The sequence below is a fragment of the Alexandromys fortis genome, unplaced genomic scaffold (assembly GCF_014885135.2).
Source record: "Alexandromys fortis isolate MF-2015 unplaced genomic scaffold, M_Fortis_MF-2015_v1.1 scaffold_50, whole genome shotgun sequence".
In the NCBI taxonomy this organism is placed as follows: Eukaryota; Metazoa; Chordata; class Mammalia; order Rodentia; family Cricetidae; genus Alexandromys; species Alexandromys fortis.
This window is the reverse complement of record NW_026067932.1, coordinates 10,847,492-10,856,068: the sequence shown is the minus strand read 5'-3', so window position 1 is coordinate 10,856,068 and position 8,577 is coordinate 10,847,492. Positions and strand designations below refer to the sequence as shown.

At 47.3% G+C, this 8,577-nt stretch overlaps 1 protein-coding gene across 1 annotated transcript in view; it reads left to right on the top strand.

Annotated features, from left to right (window-relative positions):
- The first annotated feature begins 3,232 nt into the window (after window positions 1-3,232).
- Window positions 3,233-8,577, top strand: part of Mterf2 (mitochondrial transcription termination factor 2) — a 20,042-nt gene continuing 14,697 nt past the window's right edge. The window contains exon 1 of the mRNA XM_050145674.1: window positions 3,233-3,360. The gene's annotated coding sequence lies outside the window, so the exon portion shown is untranslated. The remainder of the gene's footprint in view (window positions 3,361-8,577) is intronic.

The following is an 8,577-nucleotide window of genomic DNA, read 5'->3' as shown; positions in this document are numbered from 1 at the left end:
TATATATATATACATATATATATATATATCCCATTTTATACAGAGTGCTCATTAGCACTGCAGGACAGCCCACGCCCGCATATGTTAGCCTGGCTCCCCGGGTTGTGTGGGCTAGGGCCGCTCCCAGTCACCCCCTTACTGTGTTCCACTAGGCACCTTCAACTAAAGGCTATTACAGCCACTGGCTTTTTCTTTTCCTCAGACACCCAGCGTAGTGGGGGTGTGGCTCAGTAGTAGAGCATTTGCCTAGAATGTGGAAGGCCCTGGGTTACATCCTCAGTACCGCACACACATACACACACACGCCACACACGCACGCACAAACACAAAGTCAGTGTGATTTTATTTTAAAGGTAACTAAAAGGATAAATTTGAGTCAAGATGCAGAAACATGATTTTATATGACAGGCCTTTTAAAAATGTATATTGGATAGTAAATTAATAATGCTCAATAAATTTCAATAATAATAAAAAGTCAAGAAGGCGAAGGCTCAGCTTTGTTGTCACCGCTGTCACAAACGGTAGTGTCCAGTTTTCTTCACTAAACCCTCCTGTGGGCCTGCCTGATGAGTGTGCTCGGCAGAATGCAGAAGTCAGCGGCCTGAGAGTTATGGCCATCCCGGGGGAGAAGATTCACTGTTAATGTAAGTGAGTGAGTGTCTTGGCATAGGAACGCTGCTGCCACGTGCTGTTTCTCGGCAATCTATTTTCTCTCCAGAGATTTTTTCTGAGAGCTGGTCAGCTTGGTCTACACTGTGGCGAGAAAGAATCACTAAAGAAAAGGCCAGTTCACGCTGTCCTTGAATACAGAGTTCTCCCCGCAAAAAAAGCAGAGTTAAGTCATCGAAACCCTACCAGAGGTTGAAGTATTAAAAATCTTTCATTTAAGCCAGGTGGTGATGGTGCCCGCCTTTAATCCTGCCTCAGGAGGCAGAGGCAGGAGGATCTCTGAGTTTGAGGCCAACCTGGTCTACAGAGCGAGTTCTGGGGCAGCCAAAGCTACACAGAGAAACTCTGCCTCAATAATAATAGTTATTATTTATTTGGTCTCCTGAATTATTCTTTTAGCTTAAGAACAACTTTATTAGAGTTTAGGAAAACCATAGTATAGGTTAGGTGAAACCCCTGGCAGTGCCAGGAGAGGGAGAGAGAAAAACCATGCCTTTCACGCTGGATGTAGGCAGATGATTGAGGAAGGAAAAGGCACACCCAGGAGCACAAGTGGCCCAGTGAGCAGAGGAAAGAGCCAGCTTCCTGAATCCTGGAATTCTTATGACTACACACTTTGGAAAGCTGAATTGAGGGAGCCAGGCTTTTGAATTAACTTACAGAGTTTCCTCATTTCCTTAATTTAATGTTCTGCTACTATGATAAAACGTCATGACCAATGCAGTTCATAAAGGAATGTATTTAGCTGGGATTATGGGTCCAAAGGGCTAAACTCCATGATAACAAAGCAAAGGATCAGCTGGGCACTCACGTCTTGGTCCACAACTAAGATTTAGCAGAGAGAATGTCTGAATGTCTGGGAATGTCAAAAGTCTGAAACCTTCAAGCCTGCCCCAGTGCTACACCTTTTCCAACAAGCGCACACCTCTTTATCCTTCCCAAACACTTCTGCCAGCTGGGGCCTGGGTGTTCAAACAGTGAGCATGTAAGAGCCATTCTTATTCAAACCACTGTAACCATTATAGTTTCCATGCATTGCTTATATCCTAGAGACCTCAGAATTGTCTCGTTTTTGTAATTTTCTTGAAAATATGCAGAGTAGTAGACTCATGGTGTTCCTCCTAAGGCTTTTTCTGTGTTCGCTGTATGGCAAAGTCTGACGGCATTCATTTGATACGGTTGGCGCAGTTAGTGTCCACTCTTGATTGCAGTGTGCAGGGTCCTTACTCCTCCAGCAGTCGTGCAGAGCGCTGGTGCAAACCTCCCGTGCCCTGGTGCTCGCCTCTGCTCCCCAGCTCCTGATAGTGACTGCATGGCGTGGGATTCCAAGTCTTGACTTCACAACCTGTAACTGTTTCTTTTTTGTTTGAGTTTGTTTCGTGGTGATGGTTTTGGTTTGTGTTTGTATTTTGAGATCTTATACTGCAACCTAGGCTGGCCTAGAATTTACTGTAGTCCAGGGTCTCCTTGAGCCCACACCAATCCTCCCTCATCCACCTTTTGGATGCTAGGATTACAGGTGTGACGACTGTTTATTCCTCTTCTGTGTCTTACAGGAATTTCCTTTTTCCAAATGAGAATAGCACATCCCGAATTCTAAGAAAGACTGTAATAAATCTGCGGATAGTGTTGATGTACCAAGAAGGGTTATTGGACATAAATACCCTACCCTCTGTAATAGCTGCTCAGTTCATTCCAGAGTGTCCTACAGAACGGAATTGATCTTGAGTTGAGAACTCACTCTGCTTCCGTGAAACTCAAGAGCAAGTCGTTGGTTCCTCCAACTTAAAGCCCAGAGCACAAACCTCAAGGGGCAAGGCTGCAATCAGATTTGATTACCATTTCCTGAGTCCTGACTGTGGGTCAAGCCTTGCTCTTGGGAACATAATCAGTATCCACGGGCCTCTGCTCCACAAGAGGGGTGGGGAGGGGGCAGCAGCCTCAGTATATCCCAGCCTAGTGTGTGAGGTCCTGGGAAACACCATTTTCCTTGCTCCGCTGCAGACAACAGTGGGCACAGGGTACTCTGTCCGGGTTGGCGCTCAGCTCTCATTGCGATTGATCCGTTGTTAATGTGATTCGTTTCTGGCCCTTGCATTGCAGTTCCACAGGCTTGGCGCTGAGGCGACAGGCCCATAAATGTTTGCTGGTTGGGTGGATGAAAGATTCTGGCTTTGTTGACTTTATGAGTTCGGGCATCACGAATGAGAGACCGTGAAGCTCTAGGCCGTTTATCGGTTCACAGCAGCGATGGAGCGCGGCAGGGAGGTCAGGTTTCAAAGTTTTAAACTGTTCTGAGAGTTCTGAATGACTCCATCAGATTACATTACAGACTACAGCCTCTGGTACTGTTCTCTAAGGGGCTGTGACTTCTCCAAGGGGCAAAGCGAGCAAACCGCCGAGCTGGCGGAGACGGAAGCGCCAGGTGGCACTGGCCAACAGTAGTCCGGTTGTGACACGCTGATTCCCACGGGACAGCGACGCGGCTGTATCCCGTAGTCTAATTGGCTGCGCTCCGGGCGTGAGGGCGTGGCTACTTGGTCATCAGTTTCCCGAGCTCTGATTGGTTAGCAGCCAAGGGCAAAGCGCAGCTGCCTACCTGTTTCTAGGGAGGAGAGGCCTGTGGAGCTGAGTGGGAACTCAGGACCCGGGGATCCCCGCTTCGCCCTGTGCTCGCACTGCCGCCCACAGGTGAGCCACCCCCTTTTCCTCCAGCTCGGACTGAGCCCCAAGCCAGCTCACCAGGGTCATGGTTAGCAGCTAACCACCGAGAACGTCCCCACAGACACTCCAATCGGGGAACACCATGAGTTTTCCAGAAGGGAAGCTGTTCTGGCCCCTGTATCGGCCCTGGCTGTGCTAATTCCTCAGAGCAATTTTGTAGCTGCGATTTTGCTTGCAGAAATAGGATTCACTTAAAACTTTAGATCAGAAATTAATTGGTGTTATCGGGTGGACTGTTTTAAGTATAAAAAAATGCATTTCACACCTCAAGAATGCTTAAGAAACGCGAACCTGCAGAGAGCAGATCATGCGACTTATCTACGAAGCGCATCTCCGCATCCCCGTACATAGGACCCAGGGCCGAAAGTAGGACTACCTCTATCGGATGGCAGCCTTGGGAAAGCTGCCATTCCTGCACCCGTCTTTAAGGTGGATTGTGGTCTAGTGAGCGTAGATGTGAGGGTTTTTTAAATATTCTTAATGACTTGTAATATTAACTCATTTAATACGCACTTTCACCGAGGAGCAGCGTCCCATGTTCCTGTTGCCCACACTGCCAGCACAGAAAGGTGAAGTAGCTTCCCGAAGTTGTGGCTAATTGGAAATTAACCCCAAAGCGGTGTAGCTGTGCAGAAATAACTCAGTTTTTTTTTTCCTCTGCATTGTTCCATGGCCTTGCTCTGTTAATTTGATTTCTTTGCTTCGTGGGCCATGTTCTTTGCTCGTTACAGAAAGTAAACAACGGTCCACTATCGTCGTCGTTGTCCCCCCACCCCCCGCGATGACGACGGGCTGCTCACAGATCCTGCTAAAACCATTTCCGAAGTGGGAAAGGTGTGGGCCTTATTTTTCTGGAAAGTCTATATGAAGAAGTGTGTGCAGGAGACCTGGTGCCTAGCACCCCTGACGGCAGCCTGGGCTTAAAAAGCAGAGCAGAGGGCTGGAGAGATGGCTCAGAGATTAAGAGCATTGCCTGCTCTTCCAAAGGTCCTGAGTTCAATTCCCGGCAACCACATGGTGGCTCACAACCATCTGTAATGAGGCCTGGTGCCCTCTTCTGGCATACATGCAGACAGAATATTGTGTACATAATAAATATTTTTTAAAAAGGTAGAACAGAACAAAAAGAAACTGCTGATAAATGCTACTGTGAATGTCGCAAGCACAGGGATAGGCGCCTGCTCCTCCTTCCCCAAGTCAGTGTTGGCAGTCTGCTAAGGGGCGGAGATGTAGCCCATTGGAGCACGGTGATGTGAAGGGTCTTCTCTTCTGGGATACCGACACAGAAACATGGATCGCCTCAGCCGTCCTAGGGAGAGTTGCAGTCCCTGGTGGCATAAAAGTGGTTTCACCTAAAAGGTCAGAGGGAGACGTTTCCTTAAGAAAGTGACACTCAGTTCTGCGAGCCTTTGAAGGCCGGGGTGGGAACAGTTAGTGCCTCAGGGACAGAAAGTGACTGTGGTTTGTGAGAGTGGGAGGTGGGGATTCAGGTGACACCAAAGCCCGGAGAGTCTTTTCTACAAATGGCTGTGTGTCTGTCCTAAAGTGCCACTGAACAGTCTGTTGTATGTGTGTGTGTGTGTGGGGGGGGGGGTGACAGGGTCACATCTGATAAGCTTCGGGGAAGCTCCAGCTGAAGTAACTGAGGCTCTAGGCAGGGACAGGGTCTTTGGGGACTGTAAGGTAAGAAAGAAAGGATGCTTGCTTATTTGGTTTCTTCCCCCCCCCACACACACACCCACCGCCACTGGAAAAACCTACCCGTTTTTTAAGGTATTTTTAATTAAAGTATAATTATATCATTTCCCCTTTCCTTTTTCTTCCCCCAACCCTTTGTCAAGTACACATACACATTACTCTCTCAAATTCGTGGTCTGTGTTTCCTTAATTGTAATATAATTTGGTTTTTTGAGACAAGTTGTTACTTTGCAGCCTAGGCTAACCTAGAGCAGGCTAGCCTAGAACTCATGCCTCAGCCTTCCTAGGCTGGAATTTCAGACTACCAAACCTAAAGATGAGGCTGTGGAGGGACAGGGGGAGGAGCCCTAAGAACACGGAGAGGTAGCTTGGAAGTCAAACAGAACATTTTTAAAAACAAGTGGTCGAATAATGCCGAAAGCTACAAAAGCCAAGAGAAATAGGACGTGGAACTACTCAGCAGCTTTGGTTGCAAGGCAGCTGCCTTTAGTGAGAGCCATAAGCAGAACAGGAAGGATCTGCAAGAATCAGCCAAGAGGATGGGACCAAGGGGACCGTGGGAGGAGGGGCAGTAGCAGTGAATGTCCGAACTGCAGAAAGGAGAGGTGGAGAAGGAGAGGGTGCAGCTGAAGGGGTAAATGTGAGTGACCACATTTGGATGTTATAGCCTTTATTGCTCTTTGTAGATAATGTGTTGGCCTTTTTTTTTAATTAGCTGAAAAAAAGTATTTAGGGGCTGTGGGGAGGGGTGCGCCAAGGTGCATGTGTGGAGGTCGGAGCTCAGTTCTCCCCACCGTGTTCGCCTCTTAGTTTAAAGTCAGATCAGCAGCCTTGGTGACAAGCACCTTGGTAGTGGCATTTCATTTGTATTTTAGTAAGTAAAGCTTGCCTGAGGATCAGAAAAGTAAAACAGCCACACTGACCAGCCTTACAGACCAGGCAGCAATGACACACGTCTTTAATCCCAGTAGCCGCACTAACTTGCCATAGAAACCAGACTGTAGGGGTGCACCCCCTTAATCCCAGAACCAGAAAGGAATATAAGATGGGAGGAGACAGCTCTCAGACACAGTCTCATTCTGAGATTCCTTTCAGACTGAGGTCAACGTAAGAGCCAGTGATGGGCTGCTTTACTTTTCTGGTCTTCAGGTTAAACCCCAGTACCTGTCTCTGAGTTTGTAATTGCCACGCTTCACGCCTTTCCCTGCAGAGCTATCTCGTTGGTCTTTCTTTAGTGTTTTGTTGAGGTGCAAAGTCGTGGGATATGGGTAGAGTTCATCAGAAAATCTTCTGGCAAGGATCCCCTACTCCAGTTGGGGGGAGCCAAGGTGTCGGCATTGTTGGAGTTAGAGGAAGCAGTCAGCCCTTTGATGGGCTGGAGGCTTGTGAAGGAAGAAAATGAGGATGTGGTGGAAGCAGAGTTGGACACGGAGCCAAAGATGCGACTGCATCGCTCAAGCGCACACAAAGCTCTAGCAGATGTGGAGTTGCTTTTTATGAATGACAGGAAGCGGCTACTTGAGGCGGAACCCATTCCTGGTAAAGATGACAGGCAGCAAGGGACTTGGAGTCGCATAGACTTAGTGGATAAAGCACTCATTCTGTCTGAGAGGCCTGGCTCTGGATTTGAAGCACTTCTACTTGAGGAAAATACTATCAAACAGCATTGAATGCTACAAAGACGTCTTTTGGGAAAAGGTCAATTGAAGAAGCGGACTGCATTGTCTTATTCTGAGAACTTGGCAGGGGCTGGCTAAGTAAATGAAGGTACTTGTGAGTCAACCTAACAGCCTGAGATAATCCCAGAACATGTAAAGGTGGAAATAGAGAGCCAACCCCACTGAGTTGTCCTCGGACCACATCAGGTGCCTCCACACACATTCAATAATAATAACAGAAAGAATTTTTTAAAAGTCTATTTTCAAGTCATCCCAGCCTCCAGCATTCAGCGTTAATCACTCCACAGCCATCAGTTTCAGGGACAACAAAGCCATCCGCCAGCAAGACCACAACCAATAAAGGCTCAGATGGTCATTAACATTTTAAGCAATGGAGTATTTTTTAAAATTAAGGTATTTTGTATACATAATGCTACACACAGTCAACAGAGTGTAGAGTGTTGTAAACATAGCGTTTATACCTACTAGAAAACCAAAAAGTTTAAGGGGAGGTCTGGTGTACTCGGTGAGGCAGGAACAAGGCAGAGAGGGAAGGGAGGGCTGGGCAGGGCAGCAGCAGGCTACTGATCTGAGAGGATTCAGGTTGTCAGTGGACAGTGCAGAAAAGGGTGTTACCATGGATTAAGATGGCCTAACAGAAGAAGGCGAGTGTGCAGCACGGGCCAGGAGCGGAGCAGCTTGGCCAAGTTAGGGTGGGGAAGGCCTGCTAACAAGGCTCTTGGGGATGGATGCTGAAGGAGGCATCGTAAATTATGGGAAGACCTTGCTCCAAATGAGGTGGAAACATTGGAGGTTGTCCTCTGACCTCTGTGTGGGTGCTCACTCTCTCACACACAGTCGCACAAAGAATCTGCCTTGTTTTGACACTTGGTGCAACATGAACGGACTTTGAAAACATGATACTAAATGAATGAAATAAGCCAGACATTTAAAAAGATGTGTGATGTGACTTCATTTATTAACCAACTGGAACAGGAATGGGGATGAAAGGAGGTGGAGTAGAGATTTCCAGATGTGAGGTCAGGGATGGAGGGTTATTGTTTCATGGGTACAGCACTTGTGTTTGACAATGTAAGTCTTAGATACAGAGGTTTATAGTTGTACAGCATTGTCAAAGGACCCTGTCCACTGAAATACTGCCATGCCTTTATTAGCATCTTACAACTTGTTAAAAGTGAGAGCTCTAACTCGTGCCTTTAACATCAGCGTGTGGGAGCCTCTGTCTCTGTCTGTCTGTCTCTCCAAAAGGTGGTTACTTTGAAATGCTAAAAGACAGGAACAACTAACAATGAATCAGAGAATGCAATTCTAGAAAAAAGATGCTGTTCCCCTTATGGAGAGTTTTTGCATGTTAGTTTTTATGATGTACCAAGGATAAAAAGGCACAGAGAAAATCAGGCCAAAAGTAGTATATTAATTAGTCAAAGGTCAGCCTTGTGACCAAACACTTCACTGGTGAGTTACAGTCCACATTTCAGAGCCAGGAATTGCTTATATGCTTGTGTTCCGTAGGATGCCATCCAAGCTTAGCAACCTCGTGCACGGCTCTCCGCTCCTCCCTGGGATTCTAGAAACCCACTTTAAGGGGCAAACATGAAATCCAGGTGGCTGCCCGGCAATAGGTGAGCTGTAGTTGGCACACCTGTGCCGAGCTCCGTTCATTCTAACTGCTTGTCCGCCATTTTAGTGCCACGGCTAGGCTTTACAAGTTGTATTTACTACTCAGGTTTTCGTTTTTACTGCTGACCGTGTTTGCCCAGCAGAAGGGCAAGAGGTAGCCTGACCGTCCAGACGACTACCTCCAGCA